Source organism: Psammomys obesus, unplaced genomic scaffold, assembly GCF_907164565.1.
Source record: "Psammomys obesus unplaced genomic scaffold, mPsaObe1.curated_primary_1811, whole genome shotgun sequence".
NCBI lineage: Eukaryota > Metazoa > Chordata > Mammalia > Rodentia > Muridae > Psammomys > Psammomys obesus.
The window spans coordinates 10,695,027-10,717,534 of record NW_026596125.1 but is presented as its reverse complement, the minus strand read 5'-3'; positions in this window follow the sequence as shown (position 1 = coordinate 10,717,534).

The window sequence follows — 22,508 nt, the reverse complement described above, 5'->3', positions numbered from 1 at the left end:
CTGGAGAAAACAGGAGCTCCACAAGGACCAAATATATCTGGGCACAGGGACTTGTCTCAGACTGATTCTCCAACCAGGGTCATGCATGGATATAACCTAGAACTCCTGCTTGGAAGTAGCCCATGGCAGCTCAGTATCCAAGTGGGGAAACAGAATCAACTGCTTAGTGAAAGAACCCGCAAAGGTAGGGCTGTAGAGATGGCTCACACTTAACTATTCAACTTACAAAGGGCCTGAGTCATTCACAAGCACCTGTAACTCCAACGCAAAGGGATCAGATTCTTCTGGCCTCTCTAGGCATCAGAACTCACATTTGCACAGTCCTAGTCAAACATATTACATAAATTTAAGTCTTAAAAATAGCCTGCAATGTCATATTCCAGAAAACATGCTCAGAAAAAAGGTTGGCAATGCATACAACTGTAGCTATAAACCTGAGTTAGGTACATCCTTTCACATAAAAAAAGTTCCCAACTTTGGGGCTACAGACATGGCTTAGTCTTAAGAGCGTGAACAGTTCTTGCTGAGAATCAAGGTCTAATTTCCAGTAACAGCTTCATGTGGCTCATAAAGGATTGTTATCCCAACTTCAGAGAATATATCACTCATTTCTGGCCACTGTAGATATCTGCTGTTGGGCACAAATCTCTCTGGTTGGACAGACAGATAGATAGGGAGGTAGATAGATAAACAGATAGATATAAACATATATATAGATGGTAGATAGAGATAGATAGAGAGAAACTGATTTATATGTAGATATAGATGTAAATAATGATTATCCATGTATATATGCATATGAGGTCTATGTATAATCTTAATACTATTCAAAATCTAAAGAAATGTGTGCCAAGGATTGCTATGAATGTAGAACAACACAAAATTCTAAACTCTTAAGAAAAAAAAAAAGGTATGGTGTGTGTGTGTGTGTGTGTGTGTGTGTGTGTGTGATAATTTTTTGAAACTAGATTGTTTGGTCTTCCAGTATCAATTGTTCTTCACCCAGTGTAAGTCAGGGAGGCCTAGAGGTCCAACTCCTTTGGATATAATCACACTCAAAATTCAGCTTCTTTTGACCTGCTTCACACTTGAGAATAACATCTCTTGATTTGAAGAGCTATTAAAGACCACATTTTTCACTTCCTTGTTAATATAAATGGACTAGATAATGGTAAAGGATATCACAGTCATTTAAGAAGGAAGAAGTGAGGCATACATAGTTCTCAACCCACAGTAATTTCAAATTGTATTGGATAGAAGATGCTAGAAACCTGAACTCTTTAGGACTGGGAGTATTGCTAGCCAGATCCTTGTTCTCCTTAAAATGAAAAGCAGCCCCTTGCTGTCCACTCTTCTTGGACTTATCTTTGAGGTATTTTTGCTTATCTACTTTCTTTGGATTGCTTATGAAGTCAACTGCTATAGCTGCAATTTTAATAGTACTCCAAAGACAATGAGAGAAAGGTTTAGTCCGCAGCCTGGTGCTGTGGAGAGGTAGTTCAAGAAATGTAATGGCAAGTGGGAATATGGTACTATTGGTAAATGGCTTGCTGAGAAAGAAGACAAGATTTCAGGTCCCAACATCCATGTAAAAGCTAATGAACATGACACCCTTATTGTAATTTCAGAGCTTGGGCTGCAGAGACAGGGGATCCTGGAGAGAGCCACCTAATGTGGCTAGCAGTGTTGCTAGCTCTGTGTTGAAATGACAGACCTTGCCTCAATATGTAAGTTAGGGGTTAATCAAGGAAGACATTCAACGTCAGCTCTGTGTTCCATGTGGGTGTGCACACATATACATATACATAAACCCATACATTCCCTTGTAAACAGGAATATATACAATTCATACCACATGTGTAAACCAGCAAACCCACAATAAATCAAACAGAGAATTCAAATTGGATTTGACAAAGGTCTTTTTATTCATCGTATGTCTTTCAAGTGGCGAATAGAACTCTCTCTCTTTCTCTTTCTTTTTTACACACACTTTATTTAAGCAGGTTGGCCTAGAAAAACTAACACATAACATTAATTTTTACCGGCTTTTATTAGGCAATATGGCCTGCCCATTCATTAGTAGTCTTGATGAATGACTTTTTAATGCTAATTTCTTATTTGTGCTCCTTCATGGATTTATTCCACTAAGAGACATTTGGACAATTGAAAACACTGGAGAATACAGAGTAAAAAAAAAAAATTCTAAATCATAATAGCCTCTCACCATTACCTCAAACTTTGGAAGTTTCTTTAACTCATCTGTCTTGAAGTTTTTTGTTTTATTCATTTCCCCCCACATCTTATTACTCTTATCCACACAAGTGTTTGATATATTTTCTACCTGCTTATTTATTACAGGTGGTTGGGTTACTGAAAGTTTCCAGTACAGTAAAACACAAATTGACATTTTTTTCCAGCTACTTACACCATTTTCCTTATTGTATCTGCAGCACTGTTGTTGATTGTACTCAAAGGTAGTGCTCTGTACTTTGTTTTGGTTTTAGAAGAATCTCAAACACATCTGCCAATTTTTATGCCAGTTAATTATTGCTGGATAACAAACCACCTTAAAATGTAGTGTTTAAAACAAAAAACACTTATTACTCATGCAGCCTGCAGGTTTTCCTTGCATCTTTGTGATTTAGGTCAGGCTCACCTGACATAATTTAGACTTCACTTATCTGTGATGTGCTTTCAGGTACTATATCAAGTGGAGGTTTCCAACGCCAAACCATATTCACTGTAGTAAAATGAACAAGAGACAAGAAACACTTTATTTAACGGCAATGTGATAGCGAGAGGAACAAACTCAGTATGAGCTCCCCTTTACAGAAACAAAATTTAGATTTGAAAGCTAGTTGCAAATATTAGAGGAAGTTGAGAGGAAAGCTTAGATCCTTAGTGTCTGCTGACTTTGACCAGAATGGAAGCACACCTCTTAATCCTTATGATAAAAGTAGATTTGGAACTTAGAGTCACAGAAGTTCAGCTTCTACTGTAGAGTCTGGGAGCTAGGGACTCTGTTTTTTCTTGATAAATACATTTTAAAAGGCTTTCAGGTCCTTAAAAATGGCAATATTAAATTCTAAAATTGGCAAGAGGCTCTTTTATAGCTCAAAGGCATGGAGAAACAATTTATATTTTTTTTCTAAAAAAAAAAAAAATTCTAAGAAAACAAAGCTTAGACCCTGGAGGACACATACTTACCGGCTGAGCAATCTGCATGAAATGTGAAGGCCACCTTGGTCTGGAATAGCTGGGGTAAAATTGTCTTCAATGCAATAACTTTGCTCTGCTTTAGGTAATCCATCCCCCTCACCATGCAGTAAACCAGCTCAGACTTGCTCTCAGGTCAAATTCAGGAGTCAGATATTTAAAGTAGAATTAGGAAAGGCTTCCTGAGGACTAAGCACAGAACTGGCCTATTGTCACTACTGCTGAATTGCTCTGGGCAAAAATGCAAACAGAGTTCAAAGAACAGTTAATTCCGCTTTTAGGGGTAGAAATGAGGAATTGAATACCTTTTTACATATACTGTATATGTGTGTTGTGTGTGTGTGTGTGCGTGTAATTTGGTACATATTTGTGTATGTATACGGTAAGTTGGAAAATTTGAGAATGTTTAATCAATCATTGTCCATTAAAGATATGTAATTTTAGGAGATATATGAAAATGTGCATATATTCAAAATTTTTTCTGAAAACTGACACTTCTCTATCTGAATGGACAATTTAGAAAGGCACACTCTAAAATATTCTCTTAAGTCGAGGTATAGAAAATATATAGTATTACATAAAACACAGATCATTAGTTTTTCATTGAATTTAATGTTCAAGAAATTAATGTGTACTTTCTTTTCTCCGTAAATATTGTGTCCTCCCCTATCAATGGACTTGGAAAGAGGCAAGGAGGAGATGAGGGAGGGAGGGTGGGATTGGGAGGGAAAGAGGGAGTGGGATGCAGCAGGGATACAAAGTTCACAAATTATAACTAATATTAAAAAAAATAAAAAAAAATAAGGGGCATGCCTGGAGAAGGGGGAGGAAGGGAGGGGTTGGGAAGGGAGGAGGAAGGGAACTAGAGGGGGGATACAAAGTAAATAAAGTGTAAATAATAATAATAATTTTTAAAAAATAAAAATAGTTATGTCCCCCTTTTCATTTCTGATTTTGTTGATTTGGATGGTGTCTCTCCGCCTTTTAGTTAGCTTGGCTAAGGGTTTGTCCATCTTGTTGATTTTCTCAAAGAACCAGCTCTTGGTTTCATTGATTCTTTGAATTGTTTTATTTGTTTCTAACTGATTGATTTCAGCCCTGAGTTTGATTATTTCCAGCCGTCTACTCCTTTTTGGTGTGTCTGCTTCTTCTTTTTCTAGGGTTTTTAAGTGGGCCATTAAGTTGTTTGAATGAACTGTCTCGCCAGAAGCTGGAAACAACCCAGATGCCCCTCAACTGAAGAATGGATGCAGAAACTGTGGTACATCTATACAATGGAGTATTACTCAGCAATGAAAAATAAGGAAATCATGAAATTTGCAGGTAAATGGTGGGACCTGGAAAGGATCATCCTGAGTGAGTTGTCCCAGAAGCAAAAAGACACGCATGGTATATACTCACTCATATAAACATACAACATAGAATAAACCCACTAAAATCTGTACATCTAAACAAACTAAGCAAAAGAGAGGACCCTAACTAAAATGTTCAATCCCCATCCTGAAAGGCAAAGAGGATGGACATCAGAAGAAAAAGAAAATAGGAAACAACCTCGGAACCTGCTACAGAGGGCCTCTGAAAGCCAGAAGAAAACAGGAAACAACCTTGAAACCTGCCACAGAGGGCCTCTGAAAGCCTCTGCAGTATAGACTGTCAAAGCAGATGCTGAACCTGATGGCCAACTGATGGGCAGAGTGAATGGAATTTTATGTAAGAAGTGGGAAATAGTAAGAGCTGGAGGGGACGGGAACTCCACAAGCAGAGCAACAGAACAAGATAATTTGAACACAGGGAACTTCCCAGAGACTCATACTCCAACCAAGGACTATTCGTGTAGATAACCTAGAACCCCTGCACAGATGTAGCCCATGGCAGTTCAGTGTCCAAGTGGGTTACATAGTAATGGAAAGAGGGACTGCCTCTGACATAATCTGATTGGCCTGCTCTTTGATCACCTCCCCCTGATGGGAGGGGGGAGCAGCCTTACCAGGCCACAGTAGAGGACAATGCAGCCACTTTTGATGAGAACTGATAGACTAAGATCAGAAAGGAGAGGAGAACCTCCCCTATCAGTGGACTTGGGGAGTGGCATGCATGCAGAAAGGGGAGGGAGGGTGGGATCGGGAGGGGAGGAGGGAGGGGCTAAAGGGGGGGATACAAAATGAATAAAGTGTAATTAATAAAATAAAAATGCAAAAAGAAAAAAAAATAAATTATACTATTCTAGAAAAAATAAATAAAAATATTGGGTTTTTAAAAAATTCTTTATTAATTACACTTTATTCACTTTGTATACCCCCTGTGGTTCCCTCCCTCCTTCTGTCCCAATCCCTCCCTTCCTCCACCCTCTGTATGCATGCCCCTCCCCAAGTCCACTGATAGGGGAGGACTTCTTTACCTTCCTTCTGATCCTAGTCAATTAGGTCTCATCAAGAGTGGCTGCATTGTCTTCTGTGGCCTGGTTATGCTGCTTCCCCCTCAGGGGAAGGTAATGAAAGAGCAGGCCAAACAGTTCATGTCAGAGACAGTCCCTGTTCCTATTACAATGGAACCCACTTGGATACTGAACTGCCATGAGGTACATCTGTGCAGGGGTCTTAGGTTAACTCCATGCATGGTCCTTGGTTGGAGTATCAGTCTCAGGAAAGACCCCTGTGCTCAGATTTTTTGGTTATGTTGCTCTCCTTGTGGAGTTTCTGTCCTCTCCAGATCTTATTGTTTCCCACTTCTTTCCTAAGATTCCCTGCACTCTGCCCAAATGTTGCCCATAAGTCTCAGCATCTGCATTAATAGTCTGCAGGGCTGGAATAGAAAGAAAGAGGGCCAGAAAGACTTTGTTCACAGTGCTTGACCAAGTTAATTTCATTGGACTGCTAAGGTTCTCCTGTAACCTGACACATATTTTCTAAAGTCAAAAGAAATTTATAAATGTTCCTTTGTTTTTATGAATGAATGTGTTTAAAAATAAACACTAGTCTGTAGTGGCCGTAATTTATTGTTATCACATGAGAGACATAATAAACACAGAACACGTGATAGAATCACTCTGTGTGATTTAACAGCCCAACACTCGTCATCTGGTCATGAAGCTCAGAGCTGTACATCAGAGATGTACAGCATGTGCTGTGTATAGATATACACGTGTGTGGTTTATTAACTGTCTATCTACTAAGTGGTATGTGATATAGAGATTATTTCAAAACAATTCTAGAAGATTAATATCATCTTCATCTGAAGATTTGTTCAAAACACACTCTTTAAGTAATTAGGGTATATAATATGTATTTTTGGTAGGTGCAACAGATAATACACTAAATGTGTAGTGTCATGGCAAAACTAGATTGATGTGATTTGTTGTGAATAACACAAAATATTGTGTGCTTTCAGCACAATTATGCATTCTGAGAAGAATGGCTTTGTAGAAGTTTAAGTGGAATCAACATGCATGAGTCCACTGTGTATTACCATAGAAGAATCCTCAACACTGCACAAAGTATGAAAGAACATGGCTTTTCCTGACTCCTGATTATGGTAGTAAAATAAATAAATAAATAAATAAATAAACAAACAAACAAACAAATAAATAAATAAATAGATGAATAAATAAATAAGATAGAAGGAAGGAAGGCAGGCAGGCAAGAAAGGTCCAGATGCAAACACAAACAGGCTGTCTGAAAAGGGCCAGTGGATACATCACAGTGTGGCCGCACATGCTTTGGACTGTGTGGAATAAGATATATTCTTCTGACAAAACAGGAATCATGGGGTCGCAAAAAGCTCTGCTTTCTTGTTTCATAACACTTCACTCCTGTTGAAACTATTTCAATCCCATGGACACCACCACTGGGTAAGAAGGAATCTATTCATGAAATTAAGCCCAGGGACCTCCCACTAAGCCCCAGTTCTTAAGTGTTACCCACCCCAATACCAGGGCACTGGGACCAACCTCCAGGGCAAAGACATTTCTAGAAAATAATACTTCTGGGATTTGTACTATTTTGTTTCCTCATGCCTTGTGGATTTTCTAAATTCTGTGGTCCCCCATGAACAGTTCCAGTTGTTAATCAGGAGCGCTCTATAGTCCTATGTCTTTGCTGCAGTTTAGTCGTTCACAGTCCTCGTGAGGGTTGACATAATCTCAGTCTCTGCACTTACTAATGTTGCAGATCACTTGGCCATGCAGCTGATGGTAGTCAGGGCAGGGCCACCAAAGTGCAGAATCGAGCTGTGAAAGTTTCTGAGTAGGTCCCATAAACAGACATGATTCCAGTAAAACCAGTGTATGGCCGGATGCAGACTCCCCCAAAGTAAAAATGTAATTACTGCTGTTCTCTATGAAAGGAGATTTGATAGTTGTGGTTACATGGAGAAATAGTCTCTGTGATCTCTAAAATAGGTAAATCCAAAAAATAGCAATATTGATTATAAAACATCCAATGTGAGTGCTGTTCTACTTTGCCTTACTCAGAAATACTGAACTGTGATGGCAGCTGGGAAGAGATACATTTTCAGTAACATAACATTGTTTGCTTATCATGCATGACTGGCTTATTCTTTCCTTCCTGGGAGTGAGTCAACACACTGTCTCTTTCAAGAGTTTAGCTCTCCCTGCTTTCCTTTATCCCTCTCCTCTCTCCTCTCCTTCTTCCCGTCAGCCACTCGTGCTGGCTCCCAGCTGGTTGCAGTTTGTTCAGCCCTCACTTTCTCAATACGTTTCGACTCACCAAGAGAATATTCTGACTATGAAGTGGATAAGTTACAATTTATCTGCAAAATTATCTTCTGAGAGGCATTTTATTAATTCCATGTATTTACTCCATGACATTTTCAATTTCCCATCTCCAGTCAAAAACAAAACCAGTAAGTGTTATACCTGCCGGTACATCTTAAATACATATAACCTTTGTTCATTAACTCTGTATGTTTACCACAACACATACTAATAAAAGTTGATGTAACTGATGAGCAGAAGAGAAGTTTGAGATTGTACCATGAAAGATACTATGTTATTCCTCACACATCTTGTGATCCCGGCAAGCAGTAACTACATGTGGGTCTCAGAAATCATGAAACAAACTTCTTTATAAGGTGTGTTAATTGAAGCCGAGCTGAGACAAAGTTTAGAACACCTACATACAATTCCTTGTGAATAAGGTGGTTCAGAAACAACCCATGATTATCTGCTTGTGGACTGGGTAAATGTGGTAAGGTCCTAGCTGATGACCATATCTTTGAAATCATAGAGAAGCCTGGAAGAATCATCACTAGAAAAAAAGTTTCACAATAAATATGAAGCTTTCCTATGTAGGGGAAAATATTCACTTACTTGCCTCAATAAGTGCTGATATTTTGAGACAAAGGAGTGGAATAGCCATGCACAAGGAAAAGGCAGATTAGCTGAAGTAGAACCTTTTCATAAGATAGCTTAAAAATGATTAAAGCCAAAAGTAAAATAAAGTGAAATAAAAAGTACCCCCCCCCAAAGCTGTGTCTCTTCAGGTATAGTCAGGAGAGACTAATTTTTGGTTTTAATCTTACAGATATCCTCAACAGATTCAAGTTTATTAGAGAAACAAGGAATGTGTCTGAGAAGAAAACATGGCCAGGGATATATTTTTTCCCTTTCTTTTCACAACAACTCATCAGATAGAAAGAAGAGAAAGAATAAAATTGATGAGAATGAATGAATAAACGTGACCAAGAAGGAGACACGCCTGTGAAGAGCCCATAGACATCTCACAGGACGTGGCCAGTCCTTTGGATATCTGAGACGCATAGTGCTGAAAGGAACAGCAGAAACGGAAAACAAGAATGAAATTCATGCTACAAGGTGGTATCTCAGAGCTTGAGTGCGGCACAGCTGAGAGGCAAGGTTCCCACTACATTGTCACTTCTCCAGCCCAGAGTGTAACTTAGTCAAAAAGATGTCTTCCTTATTGCACAAGACTGGGGGATCCTTGAAGGATTATTCATATGTACATAAAATATTAGCTTAATTATAAAGGAGAATAAGAGAAGAAAGCAAGGCTACAAAAATAAAGTGTGCAGTTCACGTTCTGCCTTGACTTAAAACAGAGAGATTTTAACTCTATAAAACTATGTGTGATCAGGGGAAAGATTATTAATCACTGATTAGAAAGTGATGAAATTGTTTGTTAAAATTCTAAGGATAAAATTTGTTAAAATTGGTTTAACTGAAGATAGAAGATTGGATAAATACAAAACATACACCTCATGGCTTAAAGTCAGCAATCCTTAATACTTGTGTGCTATTGTCATGTAATAAAAAAGAAAACAAGTGTTAAAAGTGAATTAGGAAAATAACTCCCTTCATATGCTGTGCTTACCTCTATTAGATTCAACCTGACCCATCATTAGGGTTAAATACGCAGCCACGACTCCAAACTTTGTAGCAGAATCTGAATAATCATATTTCTCTCATACTTATTTTTCCCCCCTGTGGCACTCTTTTGTTAAAGCTATGTAAGGTTTTCACATGAAAATATGTCATTATCTGTTCCAGGATAAATTTCTGAGTTTTTAATTTTAATTTTTTTATATTAATTAGTTTATTAACTTTGTATCCCAGCTGTAGTCCCCTCCTTCATTCCCTCCTAACCCCACCCTCCCTCCCTCATCTCCTCCCTGCCCCTCTCTAAGTCCACTGATAAGGGAGCACCTCCTCTCCTTATATCTGATCCTAGTTTATCAGGTCTCATCAGGACTGGCTGCAATGTCCTCCTCTGCAGCCAATCAAGGCTGTTCCTCCCTCAGGTTGAGGGTGGGGGTGTCAAAGAGCCTGCCACTGAGTTCATGTCAGATACAGTTCCTGTTTCCCTTAATAGGGAAACACGCTTGGATGCTGAGCTGTCATGGGCTACTTCTGAGCAGGGGTTCTAGGTTACATCCACACATGGTCCTTGGTTGGAGAATCAGTGTCAGAAGAGGCCCCTGTGCCCAGATATATTTGGTCCTTGTGGCATTCCTGTCCTTTCCAGGTCATACTAACTCCCTCTTCTTTCATATGATTCCCTGCACTCTGCTGAAAGTTTGGTTATGAGTCTCAGCATCTGCTTTGATACACTGCTAGGTAGAGTCTTTCAGAGGCCCTCTATGGTAAGCTCCTGTCTTGTTTCTTGTTTTGTCCTACTTCCAATGTCCATCCCATTTGTCTTTCTAAGTGAGGATTGATCAACTTACCCAGAACCTCCTTCTTATTTAGCTTCTTTAGGTGTACAGATTTTAGATGTTTATCTTATCTTATAGGTCTAGTATCCACTTATAAGTGAGCATATTCCCTGCGTGTCTTTCTGCTTCTGGGATACCTCACTCAGGATGATCTTTTCTAGATCCCACCATTTGCCTGCAAATGTCATGATTTACTTGTTTTTAATTGCTGAGTAGTATTCCATTGTGTAAAAGTACCACAATTTCTGTATCCATTCCTCCACTGAGGGACATCTATGTTGTTTCCCGATTCTGGCTACTACAAATAAAGCGTCTATGAACATGGTTGAGCAAATGTCCTTATTGTATACTTGAGCATCTTTTGGATATATGTCTAGGAGTGGTATAGCTGGATCTTGAGGAAGTGTTTTTCCTAATTGTTTGAGAAAGTGCCAGATTGATTTCCAAAGTGGTTGTTGCATCTCCCTGATGGCTAAGGATGTTGAACATTTCTTTAAGTGTTTCTCTGCATTTCTATATTCCTCTACAGAGAATTCTCTGTTTAGCTCCATACCCCATTTCAGCTGGGAAACACCTTCAGCAAAGTAACTGGATACAAAATTAACTAAAAAAATAAAATAAAATCAGAAGCCCTCCTGTATACCAAAGACAAAAGGGCCGAGAAAGAAACTAAGGAAACAACACCCTTCTCAATAGCCACTGAAAACATAAAGTACCCTGGTGTGACTCTAACCAAGCAAGTGAAATACCTATTTGAAAAAAAAACTTCAAGTGAGAATGTAAACTAGTACAACTACTTTGGAAGTCAATCTGGCACTTTCTCTGACAATTAGGAATAACGCTTCCTCAAGACCCAGCTATACCACTGCTAGATATATACCTAAAATTTGCTCAAGTATATAACAATTACATTTGCTCAACCATGTTTGTAGCAGCTTTATTTGTAATAGCCAGATCCTGGAAACAACCCAGATGTCCATCAATGGAGGAATGGATACAGAAATTATGGTATTTTTACACAATGGAATACTACTCAGCAATCAAAAAGGAGGAAATCATGAAATTTGCAGGCAAATGGTGGGATCTAGAAAAGATCATTCTGAGTGCAGTATCCCAGAAGGAGAAAGACAAACATGGTATATCCTCACTTATATAGACCTACAAGATATGATAAACACAAGGAAGTCTATACACCTAAAGAAGATAAACAAGAAAGCAGACATGGGGTAAGATGATATATCCTCACTTAGAAAGACAAATGGGATGTGCACTGAACTTATGACAGGAGTCTACCACAGAAGGCATCTGAAAGACTCTAGGTTGCCTAGCAGTGTTTCAAAACAGATACTAAGACCAATAACCAAACCTTTGGCAGAAGGGGAGTTAGTATGACGTGGAAAGGATAGGAGCTCCACAAGAACCAAATATATCTAGGTACAGGGTTTTTTTTTCTGAAACTGTTTCTCCAACCAAGGACCATGTATGGATATAACCTAGAACCTTTGCTCAGACAAAGCTCCTGGTAGCTCAGTAACCAATGGGTTTTCCATAGTAAGGGGAACAGGGACTATTTCTGTCAGGAACTCAATTGCAGGCTCTTTGACCTCCTCACCCCCCAAGGGAGGAGCAGTCCTGCTAGGCCACAGAGGAGGATTTTGCAGCCAGTCCTGAAGATACCTAATAAAACAGGGTCAGATGAAAGGGGAGGAGGTCCTCCCAAATCTGTGGACTTGGAAAGGGGCAGGGAGGAGATGAGGGAGGGAGGGTGCAGTTGGGAAGGAATAAGGGAGTGGGATATAGCTGGGATACAGAATTAATAAAATGTAACTAATAAAAAAATTAAAAAAAACATAAAAGAAAAAAAAAACCTTCAAGTCTCTGAAGAAAGAAATTGAAGAAGATATCAGAATATGGAAAGACCTCCCATGCTCACGGGTCAGTAGGATTAAATAGTGAAAATGGCCATCCTGCCAAAAGCAATCTGCAGATTCAATGAAATTCCCATGAAAACACCAACACAATTCTTTACAGACCTTGAAAGAAAAATTCTCAACTTTACATGGAAAAAAAATAACCCAGAATTTCCAAAATGATCCTGTACAACAACAGATCATCTGGAGGTATCTCCATATCTGATCTCATACTGTACTCCAAAGCAATAGTAATAAAAACTGCTTGGTACTGGCATAGAAACAGAACAGTGGGTCAATGGAACCAAATAGTAGACCCAGAAATAAACCCACACTTCTATGAATATTTGATTTTTGACAAAGAAAGCAAAACCATTCAATGGAAAAAAGACAACATCTTCAACAAATGGTGCTGGTCCAACTGGATGTCTACATGCAGAAAAATGAAAATAGATCCATACTTACTACCCTGCACAAAACTAAAGTCCAAGTAGATCAAAGATCTCAACATAAAACCAGACACATTAAATCGGTTAGAAGAAAAAGTGGGGAACAGCTTAGAACTCATTGGCACAGGAGACAACTTCCTGAACAGAACACCAACAGCACAGGCTGTAAGAGCAACAATCAATAAATGGGACCTCATGAAACTTAAAAGCTTCTGTAAAGCAAAGAACACTATCGTCAGAACAAAATGACAGCCTACAGACTGGGAAAGGATCTTCACCAACCCCATATCTAACAGAGGGCTAATATCCAGACTATATAAAGATTTAAAGAAGTTAAATAGCAGCAAATCAAGCAATGCAATTATAAAATGTGGAACAGAGCTAAACAGAAAACTCTCTCATACTTCTTGATTATCTCTACAGATGACAGATTCTCTCAACTTTGAAACATCCACATTACAACACTCCCATTAAGAAGTGTGAAGTCCTAATTCTCTAAGCCAATGTACAAAACACCTACACAAGGAATTGCAGGATTGGTCCAGTCCCACCACATGCAAAGGATGCTGAAAACTGGGACTTCATTCTGTAGCTCAGGAAATATCTAGGACTTGCCATATGATATGAAGGTAAACAATCAGAAACTTCATAAACTTCATAAACGGATGTAGTCTGAAAAGACCTTAATTGCCTTCTTTACAATGGGAATGTAGTAAGTATCTGATCATTTTTTCACTCATTGGTTTTGTGGTAGTAAATTGAAAAAAAAAATGAACTTTTTCTCTTCTAAAAGTTGGAAAAAAGAAAGTTGAATATACCTATTTACTAATGTTCAGAAAAATTCAGTGATGCAGACTATTTGATAACTCTCCCTGTTTCTCATCTGAAAACATTTTTTTTTCATTTGACTAAAAATTCACTGGAAGAATCAGTATGAAAAAGTTGTTTTCCCCTCACATCCTCTCAAATCAAGGAAGGTAGCTAGAGGCTACATATAAACTCCTACTCACTGCAGGCAAGCCTTACATTAGTCTAGTAATTGTTTGCATTGAGAGTTAATCAACCTTCTTCTAATTAAAGAATAAATTTCATGGCATTTCCCAACTCATTAAGGAAAACTGTGAGCTGATCTTCTCTGAGTATTTCCTCCTTCACACTCCATTTTACACAGACAAATTCTACTGTCATTTTATGGACAAGTCTGTCTAAACATGAACTTTTATTATTATATCATTTGTACTGATTCAGACTTAAAAATGAAATAAATTTAATATCTTGTGAATGACCACTCTGGCTTAATAAGAGAGTGATAGGAGATGATCTCAGTAGAAACTGTAAGGAATTATCTACCTTTTTTGACTTTTTTTAAAATTATTTTTTTAAATAATTTTCATCTTTCATCAACTTCCAGGAGTTTTCTTAAATTTATTTTTATTATTAGTTACATTTTATTAACTCTGTATCCCAGTTGTATTCTGCTTCCTCATTCTCTCCCAATCACATCCTCCCTCCCTCATCTCCTCCCTGCCCCTTTCCAAGTCCACTGATAGAGGAGCACCTCCTTCCCTTTCATCTGACCCTGTTTTATCAGGTATCTTCAGGACTGGCTGCAAAGTCCTCCTCTGTGGCCTAGCAGGGCTGCTCCTCCCTTGTAGGGTGGGGAGGTCAAAGAGCCGGCCATTTAGTTGATGTCAGAAATAGTCCCTGAATTTTTTATTTTCCTATTTTAACTTCTTTTCTGAGCTACAATCAAGAATTCTGTCAGCATGGGTCACGTAAAGCTTTCTCAGATACTGACTTAGATTAAGATTTACTGTTTTGCATCTACTCAAAGTTTGGGTGTGAGTCTCTGTAACTGCTCCAATCCCTTACTGGGTGGGGTCTTTTAGAGGAGATCTGTGATAGCCTCCCATCCTGTTACCTCTCTTCTAAGGCTTCAGGTGTCTATCCTCTTTGCCCTTCTGAATGAGAATTAAGCATCTTCCCTAGGGTCTTCATTGTTGTTTAACTTCCTTAGGTCTATAGCTTTTAGTACGTTTGTCCTATACTATATGACTAATATTCACTCATAAGTGAGTATAAGTATATATGGAAGAAGGGGAGATAAAAAGACCCAGAGGGGCAAGAGCTCTACAAGGAGACCAACAAAGCCAAAAAGCTAGGCCTACAGGAATCTGCTGAGACTGATACATCAACCAAGGACCAAGCATGGAGAGGACCTAGAACCCCTGCTCAGATGGAGCCCACAGACAGCTCAGTCTCCATGTGGGTCCCCAGTATAGGGAACAGGGCAACCTCTGTCATGAACTGGTTACCTGCTCTTTGATCATTTCCCCCTGGTGGAGCAACCTTGCCAGCCCAACAGAGGATCCAGGCAGTCCTGATGACCAACACCTGATAGGCTAGGGTCAGATTATAGGCGAAGAGGACTTCTCCTATCAGTGGACTAGGGTAGAGGGATGTGGGGGGAAGAGGGAGAAAAAAATGGTACAAGGAGAAGATGAGGGAGGAGGCTACAACTAGTATATAAAATAAATAAGTTGTAAATAATAATAATAATAAATCATTACTTAGTAAAGTGAAAAAATGTTGAATGTTTTACATTTGTAGTAGGAAGTGTGTTGAAGTTTTGTTTAGGCACAGCTTAGTAGAAATAAAAAAAAACGACATAACTAAATTTAAAAAAAAGGAGAAGAAGGAGTGGGATGGAGAAGAGGAGCAGAGGCTGGGAGAAAGAAGCTGGAGAGACATCTTGGGACAAAGTGAAGAGATGAACTGGACCTAAGATATCACTAAAAGCAAGTATAATGTGAGGAATCTGAATGGTAGGAACTATGCAGGCTTGGAGGTTCAGGATGGAGTAACTATTGCCCAGCATTGTGTTCTAGGTTAAGAAAATAAACCCTAGTCTCTGTGTGGTGACTTGGTTATACAGCTTCTTAGGATTAATCGCAGCTTTATTAAAAGATATATCAACAGTAAATAATAATGTATTGATGCCCATAAAACAGAACAGCAACGTGATTGCTATTCTTAACCACTGTGGCTCTTTCAAAGGGAACCTCAGACCTGGAAGAGTGTCTTGTCCCATTAGCAGCTGAAATCATACGGGATATGGTTTATGTTTGTATGTTTGATACTTAACATACTACAAACCTTTCTGTGTCAAATCCCCACCTCTCTCCTTCATTTTCTTTCTCTCTCTCTCCTTCCCCCTCCCTCTTCCTTCCTTCTCCCTCTCCCTGTCTTTATATAAATCTGTGGGTTTATGAAGCTGGGACTCATTTTTAAGTCTTAGTGTACTGAGCCCTGTTCCATGTTGTCCTGTGAGGGTTTTACAGCCTAGGTATCTGATTCTAATTGAGGCTTGGATGCAGGACAGTCACCACCATAGTCCTTTTGGTCTCCTCACTTAGCCTTGTATGCAACTTTAGGAGGATTATTTACTATTTCTTCTTCTCCAAAGAATAAAATAAAATAATTAAATGGGAGTGATTATTCTTAGATTTGTTACCTTTAAATCAGTTGAAAGCAGTTAATCTCATTATGATCATAGCCCTGAGCAGTTATGACAGGCCTACATTTTACTTTATAGTTGTGATACTGGCATTCAGGAAAAAAAAAAAAAAAGTAGAATTTTGAAGAGATTTGCGATTCCCTATTATTTAGACCAACTGATCTAAATATATCATTAGCATATTTTAATAAAAAATTAAAAGAAATGAGTTTTAAAAAGAATATTGGCTTCTGTGGAGTCTTATATTTGTGTGTATTAGTCATCAATAATATTAGTCCATTCCTCTACAGATAAATATTGTATGAACTCATTGTGACTGTAATTCCTTTTGAATATTATTTCCTTTCTTTCAGTTATTTTTACTTTATTTTAAATGACAACAAATAAACATGCATTCAGTATTAGCAAAATCTTGCACCAGCCACATTTTCTTACCTCAAGTAATTTGTATCTTGTGAAACAGTTCAGATTTATTTGTTTTTAATCCAATCTGATTTAAAAAGTCCATTTTCTGCTTATGACCAGTAGAGATGAATCATATTCTCCTCATTCCAAATTCAATGCTTGACAACTCACACAAAAATAGTCAACTAAAGTTCACATAAATGGGCAAAATATTGTTCGAAAATTTGCCATATCATTACGTTCACACTTGGGGATAAAGTCTCAGTTCCATGAGAAAACAGGATATGCGTGTGCAGCTCCACAGCAGTTGTCTTGGGAAGGATCCAAGCCAGGTCTGCAACAATGGCAAGCTCAGTCTCCACCGTGTAGTGCTTTGTCGCACACTCCGTGGGCATTCTCGGCAACGGGCACATCCGGGACAGAAAATGGCTCACTTTCTGCACTAATGCTCCAATCGGAAACAACAGCATGGAGGTGTGTCAGAGTGCCAAAAGCAAAGCTGCGAATGTGCTCCCACACTAAAGAGGAGACGGGGAAAGTTATCCTGGGCTGCAGGGGAAGAAGCCTGAGGACTGAAAAGCTCAAAAGCGGACCCAGGCTTGGTGCCTCTTTTGTCCATTCACTCTCTGTAAAGCTCTCAGCAGCTCTCTCACGTGGATAATACTGTTGTCTGATTTTTCTCTGTAAGCCTGAGATGAGCTGATTCAGTATGGCGAGTTGAGAATGTAAGGTAGTGAGTCTCCCCATTCCTGGCCCAATACCCACAATGAAGCCTTGCTCCCCGCGCTTGCTTGTACTCTTGTACCTCACAACCTACAGTAAGATGTCCAGGATGACGGACTTTCTAACAGGCCCAAGCACATGCCACCACAGGTCCTGCCCTCTACCTTTTCCTCTTCCTTGATAACCTGTTTGATTATATTCCTTAAGATATCACCAAGGCCCATTTCCTTATTTGGCCACTTCCTTATACCTTCCTTATGCCTAAGGCTGACCACCAAGGTCCAGCTATCAAAATTCCAAGGTTCAGCAATCAAAATTCATTATCTGGCCACACTCAATAATATGTACAATAAAGACTTACCAACTCATCCTAGCACACACTTCCTTTTTATTCTTAAAAACCAGTGGACTCCATGATAGGCCATATTCTAGACTATCATTATGAACATAAGAAACCTATGAAATCCTTTCAAAATGTTGAAATATTAGAGAACATCAAGAGTTTATATTGGAAAAAAAACTTAAATATGGGACAATGTGAGAAAATCATCCATTAAGGCATTTTACTTTTCAACCTAAAAAATTCATTTTTAAAGGCAAAATGGAGAAGCCTAAAGAATGTGCTCTTTTATAGCAATTTCCTGTAGACTGAAATATTCCATCATGAAGGAAAGCTGATTAAGACGGTAAATTAGCACTGAAAAATAGCTCCAGGAAGTCCCTGAACCTGAGCAGATTTACCAGGTACTTCCCTTGTGAAGAGCAGACCAAAGGGAAAGAATGCTGAGTTACTCTCAGAAAGAACAGCCACCAGAGAGAAGTCCCTGGAAGGAGACATGTAGACCAGTCATGATGTTGGATGCGACTCAGGCCAACTGAGTCATCAGGAAAGGATACTTTCCAACCTCTTCTGTTGCCTGGAGGTGTGCAGTGTGCTCCAAGTTTTGGGCATTCATGAACTGTATCCCAAGCTGGGGTGGACTTTTGTGGTGTAGCTGTTGAGTCCCTTCTGCTCATGTATGCAACCCTTTACCCACCCCTCTACCGCTCATTGGTTCTCCAAGTTGAACTTTATTGGTATCTATCCTTTGCTCTGCTGTCAGTTTTCTTTTTAGGGTGAATATCTATAATCTATCACTTGTCTGTCTGACTCTCTGTCTGTGCTATGTCTCCCCAGCACATGTCATATAACATGTGCTGAAGCCTTTAATTGTTCCTCCAAACTTATGTATTAGAAAGCTCATATTAGGAGGTTCCAAGATGGGGTGAACAGAGCGCACCACTTTGGAGAGGCAGAGGACATGAATCTCCGAAATTGGGCACACACACCTCCGGAAATCCCACCCCACAGTAGCGTGCACACCTCCAGAAATCCAGTCACACAGGAGCGCACGCAACTCTGGAAACCCTACCACATCGGAGGAGTGCACACACCTCCAGAAACCCCGCCACACCGGAAAGCACCCGCTGCCAGCACCAGAGTGTAGGCCCAACCACAGAGTGCCAACCACAGAGACTCAGTTCCACAATACAATCCTTCCTGGATCCCAGATCCCCAAAGCTCAGTGCCTCCGGCCCAAGACAGCAGAGGCAGGGCTTCAGGCCCCTCAGCCATGGTCAAGAGCTGTAAACCCCTGCTGAACACCACCCCTCAGAGCACACATCTGAGGAACCCACACCCCGCTTAGTGGCTTAGTGCCCTCTAACTGAGCTCTGGACCCTTGGAGTGCAGCCCCCACCACCACCACCAGGCCCCACAGTACAATCCTTCTCAGATCCCAAGTCTATAAGTGGCAGTACTGACTACACAGGGCTGCCCAGCCAGTGATTGTGTGGGCCATCCAACCCCTCAGTGGCAGAAACCAGCTGAATAGCCACCAAAGCCTAGCAGACCTGCAAAAACAATACATGCTCGAAGTCTTCAACAGTGCTTGCAATCCCTTAAGCGCCTGCAACACCTTCAGTGCTTGAAAGGCACCCCTCTCACACACTGAAGGCCTCTTCATTTTCCAACATCCTGTTCCTTAGGACACACCTACAAGCACACGCTCAATCACATACTATCCCGCATTTGCCCTTCTGCACCTGCGAACTTTCCTCCTACAGCTATAGCTGAATCACCAACAAACACACTGAAACCACTGGACCTCCCTCATTTTCCTGAAGAATTCTCCAGACACCAGAGAAAGACCAGTCTGATCTACAGAATCCAGGAACAAACAGTGAACACTACAGATAACCAAATGGCCAGAGGTCGGTGAAAGAACACAACCAACGTAAATGAAGATATCATGGCTTCACGGGCAACCCTCAAAATTAATGGATACTCCAACTCATCAGAAACACAAGAAAATTATTTTAAAGCTATGATTATCCAGTTATTTGAGGCACATAAAGAGGAAACCAACAAATCTCTCAGGGAAATAGCCATTCAGATTCAAACAGTTAAAGAGGAAACAAATAAATCTCTCAAAGATTTGGCCTCCCAAATGGAAAGAAAGAAAAACGAAGTGAATGAACCTCTTAAAGAAACACAGGCAAATATAGCCAAACAAATGGAGGCAGAAGTAGTGGCATTAAGAGAGGAAACAAACAAAAAAATAGAGACCATATTGAAGACACAGGAATCCACATTCAAACAGATGAAGGAAATGTTGCAAGGCATGAAAACAGAATTAGAATCAATAAATAAACCACAAACTGAGAAAGCTCTGGAACTGGAGAAGTTAGAGAAAAGAGAAGGAACCACAAAGGTAAGAATACAAGAAAGAATCTTGGGTGCTGAAGATACAATTACATAAATTGATACTTCTCTCCAAGAAAAAGTAAAATCAGGAAAATCCCAAACACAAAACATCCAAGAAATCAAAGATGCCAAGAAAAGGCAAAATCTAAGAATAATAAGAATTGATGAAGAAGAGGATTCCAGGCTCCAAGGTCTAGAAAATATTTTCAAGAAAATCATAGAAGAAAATTTTCCCAACCTAAAGAAAGAGATATCCACAAACATACAAGAGGCCTACAGAACCCCAAATAGACTGGACGAGAAAAGAAACTCCTCACGCCACATCATAGTCAAAACACTTAATCTGCGGAATAAAGAAAAGATACTAAAAGCAGCAAGGGAAAAAGGTCAAGTAACATATAAAGGTAGACCTATCAGAATCACACCGGACTTCTCATCAGAAACTATGAAAGCCAGAAGGGCCTGGACAGATACCATGCAGGCTCTAAGGGACCATAGATGTCAACCTAGACTAATATACCCTGCAAAACTTTCAATCAGCATAGACGGAGAAAAAAAATATTCCACGACAAAACTAAATTTAAACAATATTTGAACAGTAAACCAGCCCTGCAGAAGATACTAGAAGGAAAATTCCAATCCAATGAAAACAACTACACCCAAAAAAAAACATAGGTTATAGATAATTTCCCAACAAAAATCAAAAGAAAACAAGCAATGAATCACAGTACCACCAACAACTCCATAATAATAGGAAATAACATTCAATGGTCATTATTATCTATCAACATCAATGGACTCAACTCTCCAATAAAAAGACAGACTAACAGAATGGGTGCAGAAACAAGGTCCAACATTCTGCTGCACCCAAGAAACACACCTACACAAGAAAGATAAACACTACCTCAGAGTAAAAGGCTAGAAAACTGTTTTTCAAGCAAATGGACCCAAAAACCAAGCAGGAGTGGTTAACCTAATATCTAATAAAATAGACTTTCAACCAAAATTAATCAAAAAAGATGTAGAGGGCCACTACATTCTCATCAAAGGAAAAATCCACCAAGAAGACATCACAATTCTGAATATCTATACCCCAAATACAAGAGCACCTACATTTGTAGATGAAACATTATTAAAGCTTAAATCACACATTGACCCCAACACCTTAATAGTGGGAGACTTCAACACCCTAATATCACCAAGGGACAGATCATTTAGACAGAAGCCAAACAGGGAAATAAAGGCACTTACAAATGTCCTAATTCAAATGGACCTACTAGATGTCTACAGGACTTTTCACCCAAACTCAAAAGAGTATACATTCTTTTCAGCAACTCATGGAACATTCTCCAAAATAGACCATATATTTGGTCACAAAGCAAGCCTCAACAGATACAAGAAGATTGAAATAATCCCCTGTATACTATCTGACCACCATGGACTAAAGCTGGACCTCAACAACAATGGATATAGCAAAAAGCCTACACGCACATGGAAACTTAACAACTTCTCAATGACAGCTGAGTTAAGGATGAAATAAAGAAAGAAATTAAAGACTTCCTAGAATTCAATGGAAATGAAGGCACAACATACCCAAATTTATGGGACACAATGAAAGCAGTACTTAGAGGAAAACTCAGCACTAAGTGCCTTTAAGAAGAAATTTGTAACATCTCATACAAAAAACTTAATGACACAACTGAAAACCCTAGAAAAAAAAGAAGCAGAAACATGCAAGAGGAGCAGACAGCTGGAAATAAACTCAGGGCTGAAATCAACCAATTAGAAACAAATAAAACAATTCAAAGAATCAATGAAACCAAGATCATGTTCTTTGAGAAAATTAACAAGATATACAAACCCTTAGCCAAACTAACTAAAAGGCAGAGAGAAACTATGCAAATCAGCAAAATCAGAAATGAAAAAGGGGGGGGGCATAACTATAGACAATGAGGAAATACAAACCATCATTAGGTCATACTACAAAAGCCTATATGCTACAAAGTCGAAAATCTAAAAGAAATGGACAATTTTCTTGACAGATTCCATCTATTAAAATTAAGTCAAGACCAGGCAGAAAGATTGAAAAGCCCTATATCTCCCAAGGAAATTGAAGCAGGCATCAACAACCTCCTTTCCAAAAAAGCCCAGGGCTAGATGGTTTCAGTGCAGAAATCTACCAGACCTTCAAAGAAGTGCTAACACCAATTCTCTCAAAATTATTCCACAAAATAGAAACAGAAGGAACATTACCAAACTCATTCTATGAAGCCACAGTCACCTTAATACCTAAACCACACAAAGATCCAACAAAATAAGAGAACTTTAGACCGATCTCTCTTATGAACATTAAT